Source organism: Serinus canaria, chromosome 20 (genome assembly GCF_022539315.1).
Source record: "Serinus canaria isolate serCan28SL12 chromosome 20, serCan2020, whole genome shotgun sequence".
In the NCBI taxonomy this organism is placed as follows: Eukaryota; Metazoa; Chordata; class Aves; order Passeriformes; family Fringillidae; genus Serinus; species Serinus canaria.
In genome coordinates, this window is record NC_066333.1 from 11301523 (window position 1) to 11314214 (window position 12692).

Sequence of the window (12692 nt, forward strand, 5' to 3'; positions counted from 1 at the left end):
CTCAGATCTCTGGATAAGGAATGCTGCAGAAATCCTAAGTGTTATTATCACTACACACCACTCTCCCCAGGATCTGAACCTGACCTCCCTTCCTTGATCCAAACAATCTCTGTCTTTGTGAAAATAACAGGATTTAACAGGAAAAGAATTTTCTATAATCATTATGTGAAACAGTTCTTTTCTTTCACATTTATTCATGTTTGGGCATGTTACTGAACAAAGAGAATTTCATATCAAAATGTGATCAATCTGAACACTTCCAGTGTTTGTAAAGAATGGACAGGGAGCTGCCAGCAAATAAGAAGCTGGAGGTAAAAAACTGAGGTGGTTGTCTTGCCAAAAGAACTTCACACATCTAAAAATGAGCAAGGACTTGGGAGGGAGAGCTTGTTTCTGGAGGTGCAATGTCAGGGAAGAAAACTCAAGCACCAAAACAAATGATTTTGGGCAGAAGCCAGTCTGGAGGGTGCTGTGGAGAGGGAGGGAGTGGTGTGCATGTATAAGGGTTTGGGTCTGGCCTGGTTTTCCTTCCTCAGCAGACTGATAGGAAACTTGTGGTCAATCATCTGAGTGGCTGGGGGAGTCTGCAGTCCTGGGAGGAGAGGGAGGTGGAAGGGGGCTTGAGACTGGGGATGTCCCCAGAGCTATGGCTGATCCTCAGGTTGTTCTACAAAAAGTGAAAGCCATGTGCTTCTCTGACAGCTCCTCCTTGGGAGCTCCTTTTCCTGGAGCTGGAGCCTGCCTGGATGCCTTTGAAGAGGCTTTTTTTGCATTTGTTGGAAAACCAGAGGACAACAAGCTCTGAATCCACTGTCCTGCCTGGAGCAGAGCCTGCAGGGAGGGGTGCCCTGGGCTGCTGGAGAGGTGAGTGTTGGCCAGTGCCACTGTTGAGCCCTGGGAGCTCCTGGAACAGCATGGAGGGGTACTGGGGCACTTTTTCAGCTCTCTTTGAGCAGGAATGCAGCAGCTTGGGTGGAATAAAAGCCTAAAGCTTGTTCTGCAAATCATGTGTTTCATAGCCCTTCTGGCTGTGGAGAGCTTTACAACATCTGCTGGCTTTTAATTAATAGCACGAACTTTACAGAAAAGTTTGGCCTCTTTTGGGTTCTGCTGATTGTTTTTTGCCTGGTTAAGCACTTTAGGGGCTTTTCTCTTGCTGTGGCTTTGTGATGTGACCTGCAGGTGACTGCAAGTGTTAAAAATACCCTGTGTTGGGGCCCTGATAGAGAGGAACATCTATTTACAAATCCATAGGTGAGACAGGTGTTTTCTAGCAGCCAGTCTTGTTACATAATAATGGCAGTCTGGAGCAAAGCTTAATGTAATATGTGGTGCAAAAAAATGTGCACATTGATGGCAAAAACCTGATTTATTGTATATGATGTGTCCAGGTGGACCAGACTGTTATTGTACAGCAGTCAGAATATGGTGTGATAATAATTTATTCACCTATATAGAAAGCAAACAGGCTGGTCATAACCACCTTTATTCTGTAGCAAATCTCCTCTTCAAATTTGTACTTAACAACATTTGTGAGAGATTAATGTTTCTGGTGCTGCCTTGTATAATAAAGAAAAGTTCTGCAGCAGTTACCAGCTACTAATGAAGTTAATGATTTCTTATTGCAACTTCTTGGTAAATCCAATTTTAAAGACAAATTCAGGTCTGACCATTTCTTTTTTGGAAGGATCCACAGCTGAGACTCATCAGTTTAGCAACAACCTTGACACCATGTTTGAATATATAACCTTTCCTCTCCCCTAGTAACTTATCTCTCACTAAGAAAAGACTTTCAGAGAGAAATAAACAAGTGTCTGCCTGTATGAACTAGTAAAGGGAAAATAAAATGAAAAATGAACTTGTATTATTTAAACAGTGTGACATGACAAACTGCAAGTGCTGCTCACACCTAGCCCTCTGAGAGCAGCTTGCTTTGTTGATAAGCTTTGATTGAACCTGAACCTTTAGTTGCTGAACCTATTTTTGTGAATAAATTACATTTTGCAGTGGCATGATATTATAATTCTCCAGATTTGTTGGGATGAAATCACACAAATGTCTGAACACAGAGACAAGGCCAAGTTGGCCTCAGTGTTGTGAGTGCAGTCAGCCCTCTGGGGTTACTCCAGTTTGGTGCAGAGGCTGAGCAGGTCACATCTCTGCAGTCCTGGAGAGGCTGGCTGGGGGCTCAGGGGCCCTGAGTGAGCCTGGGGTAACACCTGCAGACCTTGTGTGCAGGCTGTGTGGGCTGGGCTGGGTTTGGCCAAGGGAGGTTAAGGAAGCTCATGGTGCCTGTGCAGTGTTCCAGCCCTTCCTGCAGTGCTCAGGGTGCACAGTGGCTTTGTGCATTCTAAAATTCCACTGAGGGGTGATTACAGACCCAGCATTTCTTTTGGCAAAGGGGTAATTGCAGCAGATCCTGGGTACCCAGCTGTTCCCAGCTCGAGGTGCTGTGGTAAATACCAGATGGCACAGATATCCAAAGCAGCCCCAGTTATGAAATTCATCTCTGTGGCAATGTCTTGTTTAGTCTGGTCTGTTGGAAGAACAAGAGTTGACAGCATCTTCCTTGATGGTTCAAAAGGAGCAGCCCTTTCCAGAAGAGGCAGAGGGCTGCAAAGTAAACACAGGGAGTTACGAGATGAACATAAACCTAACGTAACATGGGAATTCTGATTCTATTTATCTGTTCTCATTGACATGGTTGTACTTATTGTGGGGGGTCTTGACCTCATGTTCAGCTTAAGAACACAAGCCTGGGAATAACAGCAGTGCAGAACTTCAGGCATGGCAGGATCTCTTACATTTTGTACATATAAGTACGTGAGTTGCCTTCTGTGTGGCTGAAACAGCAGGGTAAGAAGAGAGGTAAAGGGAGAGGAACTGTACCATACCTGCATGGAAGTTCTGAATGCAGCTGATGGAGCTTTCTCACATTTCCACAACTGCATTTCAACCTCCCTTATCAGGGTTGGCAAAGCAAGTTTCAGTAAATCAGATTTATAAGGAAAGAGTGGGTGCCAAGAGAGTGTTCTCCCTGAGCTCCTAGGAGGGAGCACCAAGGTACCAGCAAAGATTGGACAGGGGAGGTAGCAGTGTTTTATGGGGAAATGGGAAAGATAATGAGGGAAAGCACTAGACAAAGGATGGGGGAAAGAGAAAGTCAATTAATTCACTTTTCACAGAAGTACCTTTTCTGTTATAAAGACAACGAAGCAAACAGGAGGAAGAATAAACAGAAAGCAAAAAGATACAATAGGACATTAGTAGGGGATGTAGAGAAAGGAAATAAAGAAACACGGTAGAGGAAGAAAATGAGATGTTAATCTCTGGCCAAGGGTAAAATTTATCCCTCCAGCAGCGTAGCTGGGGTTTTGCTTCTGTTTTTTGCCTCTGAGTGCTTCTTTAAAGCAAAGAGCTAAGCAGGCACCAGGCTGTTTAGAGTGCTTGCCTGTCATTTGAGATTCCCAGGTACTCTGCTGTTTCCCTGTTGAAAATTCTTCGGCTGCAAACATTGTCAAGCCATGGTTGTGCTGTTACAGGCTTGGAGAAAATAGAGAGTCTGGGATAGCTTCTTGTTACAGTGTTACTTTTGGTATATTTTAGAAAATACATTGTGGCAAGCATCAAAAAGAATATTGAGGCAAATTAGAAAAAAAAAGGCAAGTTCAAAAAGCTGTTTCATTCTTTGAAGGACTTGATGAGGGAGGGGATAAAGGAGAGCTGGAATTTGTACAACTCCAAGAGGCTGGCTCCATTCCTTTGTCAGTATTTTTATTGACTCTCACTTCCAAAGAAACAATGATGCTTCAAGCTGTTCTCTGGAGCCTGGATATACCTTGCTGACCTAAGGAGGCACAATGCACCACAGCTGTTAGTTAGCAAGGGTCCTGTGTGGTGTTTGAACTGGAACAAAAGAGCTGGGATCATACTTCTCTCACTCTGAAGTGCAATTGTTTCCATGCCTCTCCAGTTTTGAGTAACAGCATTTCACACATTAGAAAGGCCATAATGTAATTTATTATCCGTGGCTCTGGGGTAATTTATTATTGTTTTGACATTTTTCCTTTTACTGTTTTATCTTTTCTGAACCAAGGAATAGAGGAGTAGGAGTCAGAGTTTCTGCTTTTGATATTTGTAAATTTGCCAGCAAAGTTTAGCCTAAAGTGTGTATGAGTTAAAGTCAGACTGGTAGTGACTCTATAATGACAAATAGAGGACACAGGAGAGGACACAGAACTTGTACTCAGTTTGTGATGAGTCAGAATCTGCAGGCAAGGATCTTATATGTCCATCATTGCCATAATAGTGACAGGCAGGAAAATCACTCACTGCAGGGTAGCTGCAAAAAGTAATGAGGATTATTATAGGCTCCAGTTAAATAAGCATAAAATACAAATGAAATCATGATTATCAGCTTTTCCACTGAATCTTGTAGATGTCTGACCAGCTAGGGTGTCATTCAGGTATCTTTTATTTACTTGAGAATAGAAGCATGAGTTATTCATGAATTGTAACCCCTGTTTCAAATAGCTTCTATCTTGAGTTCTGAAAATGCACTGAGGCCTTAAAATTTGCAGAATACAATTAAAAAAGGTTAAAGTGGAATTGAGAACAAGGAGATGTGAGCAAGCAAAGATTGTTACACAGCTTGAAACTGGCCACCCAAGAAGATCTGGCAGAGAAAGTAAAGTATTAATAGCATTATTAATCTACTGAGTTTTACTGCCAGTAAAATAAGTAGAGAAAGCAAGATCAAGGAGAAGTTATGAGGCAGCAACACAAATAAAGTAACAAATTTACAGTTCTCAGGGGTATTGAGATTGTGGCTCCTGTTACCAAACTGTGAGAGTACACAAGGACAGCAGCTGTGCCAAGTGTCCAGATACTGCAGTTCGCAGTGGGATAAAGGGCATGACACTGTTTAAACTCAGTGCTCTTCTCATATGTGGTAAATCCTCCATGATTATTTACTACAGAAGCCATTTTTCATGGGTTTGAGGGGAGGGGTTGAACGCTGAGTTAATTAATGCATTTCTTCTACTCTCACTCTGCAGAGTTCTGGCACTGCGGCACTGGGCCACTGGGACTTGTGTCTGTTTTGCCAAAAACCAAAAGTTGTTTGTCTGATGTTCTGGAGAGATTTGTTTTTTTCAGACAAACAGTTCCTGTGATTTCAGAATGTCTGAGAGTGCCACTCATGAGGAGGCTGGGTCACAGTTCACACAGTGTGTGAAGAACTGCATCTTTCCAGTCCATCACCACTCCAGGCAATGCCACACCAGGCTCTGGAAGCCTCCATTGTGCTTCCAGCCTGTGTTTCACAGCACTGCCTTGGCAGGAGCATGTTAAGCTGTAATTAAAGGGGCATGTTTTATTTCTATGAAGAAAATTCTGCTCTGAGTCTGAGGTTTTCTAATAAAGTTCAGGCTTATTTGCCAGTTTTCAGTGAAAAACTTTATTCACTATTTTATTTAGTTGCTCTTGCCTTCCTGACACTCACCATGACTCCACACAATGATTCTATGACAAATTTTTCAGTATATGTTTTTGGAGCTAAAGGACATACTCTACAAGCATTTGGCCTCCCTGAAAATGACATAGAGCTATTTTATTTTCATTTTATTTTAATGTTTGGTTTGTAGCATCAGCTTAAAGGGCCAAAAGAGAAGGATGTGATTGTTTGATCCACTGCATATGCATAAGAAGTGGTTGCTACTTTCCTCTGTTCTGACTGTTCCTGGTCAAGACAGGTTTACACAGCTGGAAAACTGAAGGTCAGATGGTTTAGAAAAGATTGACTAAACCAGGGAAATTATGGCCCACATTAACTGGCTTAGGAAAGGAGAGAAGGAAAAACCCAACACATTGGTGATTCCAAAGCCTATTAGAGATTAGGGCTCCTATGGATGGATTGAGAACAGATGCACATTTCAGGCCAAAGGCCCAAGTAAATACAATATCTGGGGTAATAACTTCAACACATAAGACTAATAAAATATCATATCTGCAGGGGAAAAAAACATGTATTTTTTAAATAAACAGATGTTCCCTATCAAGAAAGGACATGGAGATAGAATTTCCCAGAAGTGGGAAAGGCAGACTGTGAAAAATTATTGGGAAGAAGAGAATAAAAACAGATCAGCAGGAAAACTGAAAGTTCATACATTAAATGTCAGAGAACCATCACTCCCTTTGTGATTCCTCAGAAGCACAGGAAGACACAGAGCTTTCCTCTGCTGCTTCAACTTCTTTCCTCTTAGGAAAATAGTTTGTTAGTTTAGTTTGAAAATTCACATCTGTTTTATACAAACTCCATGAGTATTTTAAACTTCAGCTATAAATGCTGTTAAGACATCATTTGCTGCTCACAGGATGGTTTATGATTGGGATCACGTACTCCCTTCTCGAATCAGGAAATTAAGCCAGAAATCCCTATCTTGATAATTATCTCTGAAATCAGTGATAAACTGAGTCTCATCTTCTGTGAGCTGGGCTCTGCCAAGGGTTCCAGGCTGCTGGGCCCTCCCAGACACTCCATGAGCTCAGGAATGTGCTGGGAATCCAAAGGTACCAGCCTCGAGAGGCAGGGAGAGCTTTGGCACTACAGGTTTATTTTTTTAGCTTGTCTGTTTGTAAGTAATTTGTTTGTTTTCAAAATCTTCCTACTTCCCCTTCCCCAAACTAACTTAAACCCAAGCAAGCATCCTGTTTAAAAGTAAATAAATAAACAAAAAATCTAGCTATGTAATCAAATCTCAAGTATGCTGCTTATGTAAGTGATCTGAACTAAGTCAGCATGAAAAATCCAGAGTTGGGGCATTTTATACCATTATGTTCTAGGTTTTGATTTTTAAAAGACTTTTTTCTTTGTCTGTGGTAGACTCCTTTGAAAGACAGTTGCTGTTCAGGGAGAGAGCATGTTAAGGTCTTTTCTAATCTCCTTCCAACACTGCAGATCCCTGGTTTTGGGACTGTATTCAGACTTTCTTCTCTTTCTTCTTCCTGGCATTACTCAGAATCTCTTGGGTCTATCAGCAAGTCCAGGGTGCTTTTTTTACCCTTCAGAAACTGAAGTTTCAGCAATACAGGAAACTGAACCAAACATTTTAGGTTGGTTTAATCCTGATAGATATTTTCCATGATGATTTAGGAAGCCACCATCTCTTTCTTTGATTCATAGGTGCCACTGAAGAGATGCTGATAATTCCCCATCTTGAAGGACCATATCTTAAATCAGTCAAAAAATTGAAAAAAGCTGCATCTTGCATAAGCTTTAGTGCCCTGGCTCATTGGTATTTTGAGAAATGACTGTTTTGTCCAAGCTGGATGACTGGAGTTAGACTTCAGTGGTCTTACAGAATGAAAGCTCTGTCTTTGGAGCATTTGAAATGCATGGTTGGTTTTATTTTCCTCTTAATTTTTTTATGCTGGCTGTATTTACATTTTATGCCCAGATGGTTTTCTTTAACTTCTTAGTATAACTTACATGTAACATCTTGCAAAAGCTTTGTTTTCTTGATTTATGCCTCTGTGTTTGAATAGTTTGAAAACTTTGTTAGGGCACCTAATGGGGAAACTGCTTTTTTAGCACTGTGGATGGCTGTTCTCTGTCAACAGAGAACTGGAAACTTGTGGTTTGTGTGTGTGGTTGGACAGCATTACAGTCATGTCATGTTGGGGGGTTTAGATTTTATCCTTGAAGAAGCCTAAAACCTTTACTTTCAACTGAAAATGTTCTTTCTTAGCACATTAATAGCTCTGAAATCAAGGATCAAGTAAGCTATTTTTAGTTTTCATAAGGAAACAGATTCTTCCACTATAATAAAATGCCATAGGAGATGCCAAGGCCTGTATGAAAAAGATAAAGATCAAATGAGCAGATAGGTGTGACATGAACTATCCATGAAAGGAAGAGCCAGCTTTAGGTAGAACTAAAAAAGCTCATTCAGTAGATAAAAAGCCTGTAAATACCACTGGCTATAACCACCTTTATATACAGCATTATCTGAAACAAAGGTTTGTAAAGAAATATTAACAGAAAATTCTAAAATTACTCTGCAATCTGATGTGCAAGTCAGATGTTCTGCATTGCAAGAGATAATTCTGTTCTATGAGTAAAAGCACCTGCTTTGTGATGGCAGCCTAAAAACCAAGGCTGTTAAATCCAGAAATCCATGGTGTTAAATTGAACTGGCAGCTGAGGGTGTTCTCAAAACAGAGTAACAGAGTTTTTCACTCTTCTGCATCTGGGGAGGGCCTGAGGGCTTTTGAGATTACTTGAAAGATGAAGTAAAATTGTGAATGAAATTATGCAGCTGGCACAAGGAATTGATTTCTAATCAAATATGACTATGCCCGTTATAAAGTGGTTTAGCTGCAGTGACTAACAGATATTTCTGTTCCATTGTTGAAAAAAATGAAGTAGAAATGTTCACCAGCAATGGAGGGCTCTCAAAAGGTGCTGTTGCCAGAGTTCCATTTCTTTTAGGGCAAAGAGTAGAAAAGCATCTTGGTTTTGTATAGTGTGAATGTAGTAGAAATTAGGCTGGGTATATCACATTTCCTGTAAACTTGCCCCCTGAACTGCTGAAGTCTGAGCTGCATTGGTAAAATGAAGATATTGACAGCTGCACCTTTCCAACCCACTGAGAGTTTTCATAGAGGAAGCACTTCTGTGCAGCCCCAAGGAGATGAGATCTGTTTGTTCCCTCCTTTCAGTCTGAAAATCCTTACACACACATTTCTTTGCAGCCTAGGGTTAGGATTCTGAAAACCACAAAGCCAGAGCTCCAGGCACACTGCAGATGCAAAAGGCATCCCAAGGGGAACACAAAACTGCCACAACATGGCCTCCTCAACAGCTTTCCCTTTGCCACCCCCTTCAGCCAGAGCTTAGGGGAAAATTCAATTTTAAAGTCAGTGTGTTGGTAAAACATCATTAGAGAAGTTGGTAACAGGAGTTTTTACTAAATCAGGATTTGGAAGTTTTGTAAACCTGCTCTCTGCATTCATCTCAAACACCAGCGCGTGCCAGCACTAGGAACAACCTGAGGCATGATGGGATCTGCAGTTTAAGTGGAAGAAGGAGTCTTATTTTCATTGACCACAACCTTTGTGCTTGCCAGGGTCACACTGCCCTGCAGACCAGCATTGGTAAAGTATGAATTTTTATGAATCAATCTTATAATCAATAATTTAGTTGGAGAATTCAAATCCTTTTAGTCTGTTAAAAAACAGACTATTAAGATTTCGTTGCTTTTAGGACTCCTTTACGTTCCTAGGGTTTTTTGCAGAACTGCACATGATTTCCCTCAACAGCAGGAAAAAAACCTCATAGGCTGAGGATCCCTTGAAGCCATTTACTGTGCTCTGTATTATTTTTTTATTTTGGTGTTGATTGTGTTTAATGCAGACTTGTGGTCTGTTTTAAGTTGTGCTGTACTATGAAACCTTTGTCTCTCAAATGACGTTAATTCTCCCTGCATCCCATAATTGTGATTTCTCACTTGGGGGGAAGGGAGAGTACCTGTGAATACATTCCAGTTCTGTAAGGCTCCCCTTAGGAACGCTGCTGGAACGCCAGCCCTGAGCCTTCCCAGAAGAATGTGGGATGAATTTAACTTTTCAGGGGGCAAAGATATTTAAAGCAATACAAGCTATGTAAAGAACTTAGGGATAGTCAACTAAATAGTTTTGTGTTGACTCCAGCTCTCTTATTGTCACGCAGTGATCAAGGGGGGGAATATTCATGTGAGGACATGTGAAAAAATGGCTCTTTCCCTTTGTATATCTTAGGGGCTTTTTTAGGACTTAGGGGCTTTTTTACACTTGGCCTTACTGCAAAATAGTTACTGTTGCTGCAGTCCAATCTGGAATCTTTCCATCAGAAATGCTATTTTGATCACTGACTTCTAAATGCTCCATATCTCATTGTTCTGAAATTTGTCACATCCAGAGCTTGGGAGGCAAAGTAAATCCCATTTAATTTTAGATCGATTCTTTGCTATGCTAAACTCCAGATTTGGTTTTGTTTTGGCTTAAGATTTCTATCAATTTCTGAAGCCAGAAACATCAGGGAGTTGCAGTGGGGGGTGGCACAGTCATCTGAATGGCTCAAATGACCTGGTGTGGGATGTGTCCCTTGCTGCAGGCTAGGACACGCTGTGTTACCCCAGAGACAATGGCAGCAGTGCACTGCAGGTGCCCTGGAGCCTCCCTGTAGGAATCCAGGTGCTGTGTTTGCAGCCCTGGACAGTCAATTCCAGCTGCACTGGACACCCCTCAGGGGACAGCAAACTGCCCCTGCCCTGAGCTGCCAAGGGGATTGAGGAAGGTGCATGAGGGGTATCACTTGTGGCACCACTCCAGTTCATGTTAAAGATCCAGCATGTCCAGAACAGCAACTGGTGATCCTTAACTACTTGTTTAACCCTAAACAAGACCTGGAAGATGTTTGGCCACGTATTGGTACCCAGCAATAGGACTGTGCTGTTTTCAGCATCCCAGGGATATCCGGAGCTTTCAACATTCTCAAAGGCCGCTGTGATGACATGGCACGGGAGGGAAGGTGTCCTCTCCCTGGGGCAGGTGTGGGCAGGTGTCCCCTCCCCAGCCAGCTCCGGGACAGGTCAGGGCTGTAATTGTTGGTGGTTCCCGCAGGTGGCTCCCGCTGCCCGGGGCTGCCAGCAGCAGCTCCTCTGTCACATCGCGGTGTGCCAGCGTTCCAAAGGGCAGCGACGGAGACCTTAGCCCGGTTCCCACGGGATAGCCAGCACCCAGGGAACACGTACTGCAGGGAGGGTGTTGCAACTTCAAGAAGAAGCACACCAACTCTAAGAGCACACTGTGACCAGCAACTGGTAAATTTATCTAACAGGAGCAGCTGAGGGAGCTGGGGGGGCTCAGCCTGGAGAGAAGGAAGCTCAGGGAGGACCTTCTGGCTCTCCACAACTCCCTGCCAAGGAGGGTGCAGTGGCCTGGGGATTGGACTCTTCTCCCAAGTAGGGAGAAGAGCAGGACAAGAGCAAATGGCCTTAAGTTGCACCAGGGGCAGTTTAGATGGGAGCTTAGGAAAAATTTCTGCACTGAAAGAGTTATCAAGCTTGACAAGCTGTTGAATAGACTACCCAGAAGAGTAGTGGAGTCACCATCCCTGGAAATGTGCAAAAAATGTGTGGGTATGGCACTTGAGGAGGTTTAGTGGTGAACAAGGTGGTGCTGCTGGGTTGATTGTTGGACTTGATGACCTTAGACGTCTTTTCCAACCTTAAGGGTTCTGAGATTCTCTGATTCTATAGAAGTATTGCCAGATCTATCCTGGAAACTCTCTCTTGATCCTATTGTCCAGGAGGCAAGGATAAGATTTCTCTTTCTGGTTCCATTTTTTGCAGTGTCATTGTAATTAAACCAAGAATGGTGAGGGTGTTTTGCTTAGAGGAACTCTTCTTACACAATGTGTTCTTGATGAACACAAAAGGGAACATCTGGTGCACAGAGCACATAGGCAATGCAACTACATTTTATAACTGATCCAGCGTGGATGAATTTTCATAATGCTTTAGTCACTACTGTGTGAATTAAGGTAGGGAGAAACAATGGATGTAGACACAGAAAAGATGAGCACAGATGTCGTGAGGATTCCATTGATGACAGGGATTTCCAGGGGAAGAACTGCCTGGTGGTTTTCTCTGAAGACCTCCTGTGTGTAATTGTTCTGTACAGTGAGTGGCTGTGTTCTAACTTCTGTTAAATTTCCCAGAGGATCTCCTCTGGGTATTTAGAATATGTTACTGCAGTGGAACATTCTCTGGCTGTATTTTCCTTCTTTGCACTTTAAATCTTACAGGACCTATTGTTTCCCCAAAATGTTTTACCAATTCCTTTCCTTCCTAAAGGGAATTCTTCCTCTGATCATTTCTAAGCAAATCCTTTATATCATATGTTACAATCAAGCTTTTCTCCTGGTTCTATTGGTACACTGCCACTGAATTTAACTGGACCACATTGGTGTAATTGAGAGCAGAAGATTGGTTCCTTTAATGTTTCTGCACAAGTAATCTGTTTCTCCAATCAGGATTTTTTTCACTGCTTGGAATTTCTTCAAATTTGTCAACATCTTCAGGGTAAGGAGGTTCTTCCAGTTCTAATACCACCTGAATTCTTTTTGAAGCGTAGAACATGTTCCCACAGGCATGCTATTAATTATAGATATTTCCCTAATTCCGCTTCTGTGAATATTGTCCAACAGTTCACATCTGCCTATCCACATCTGGTATAAATAAAAAAAGGTTTGGTGTTTTCCATATCAAACATGTAATAATGACCATTTTGCTTTTGTTCTTATTTTTAAATCAAAGTTTGTAAATCCTTTTTCACATAATCTCTTAAGCCTGATAATATTGGGCAGGATGAGGCAGTTGTTTTATGCTTTACTTTGCTGTATTTACTTTCTTGCTTCTGGACAACCAGTGATTTGAGGTCTGAGACTTGTGTATAATTTTCCTTTTCAACATTTTCTCCATTTGGAGCTGAAATAACCCATACATAACTAGAACCAACAAAGTTACACAAAACTTTTTCATAAGTGGGATGAGTTGGAACCCCAATTACTTGTGGGCTGCAGAGGCTGTGATGGCTTTTTGTGTCTTTCCATTTGTGGAGCTCAATGCAAATGACTCCCTGTGAGCAAA

The 12692-nt window shown here is 42.0% G+C and overlaps 1 long non-coding RNA gene across 1 annotated transcript in view; it reads left to right on the top strand.

The window, feature by feature from the left end:
- Positions 1-708: 708 nt before the first annotated feature.
- The window catches only part of LOC127060311 (uncharacterized), a 45377-nt gene continuing 33393 nt past the window's right edge, over positions 709-12692 (top strand). The window contains exon 1 of the long non-coding RNA XR_007779207.1: positions 709-864. This is a non-coding gene — a long non-coding RNA (uncharacterized LOC127060311). The remainder of the gene's footprint in view (positions 865-12692) is intronic.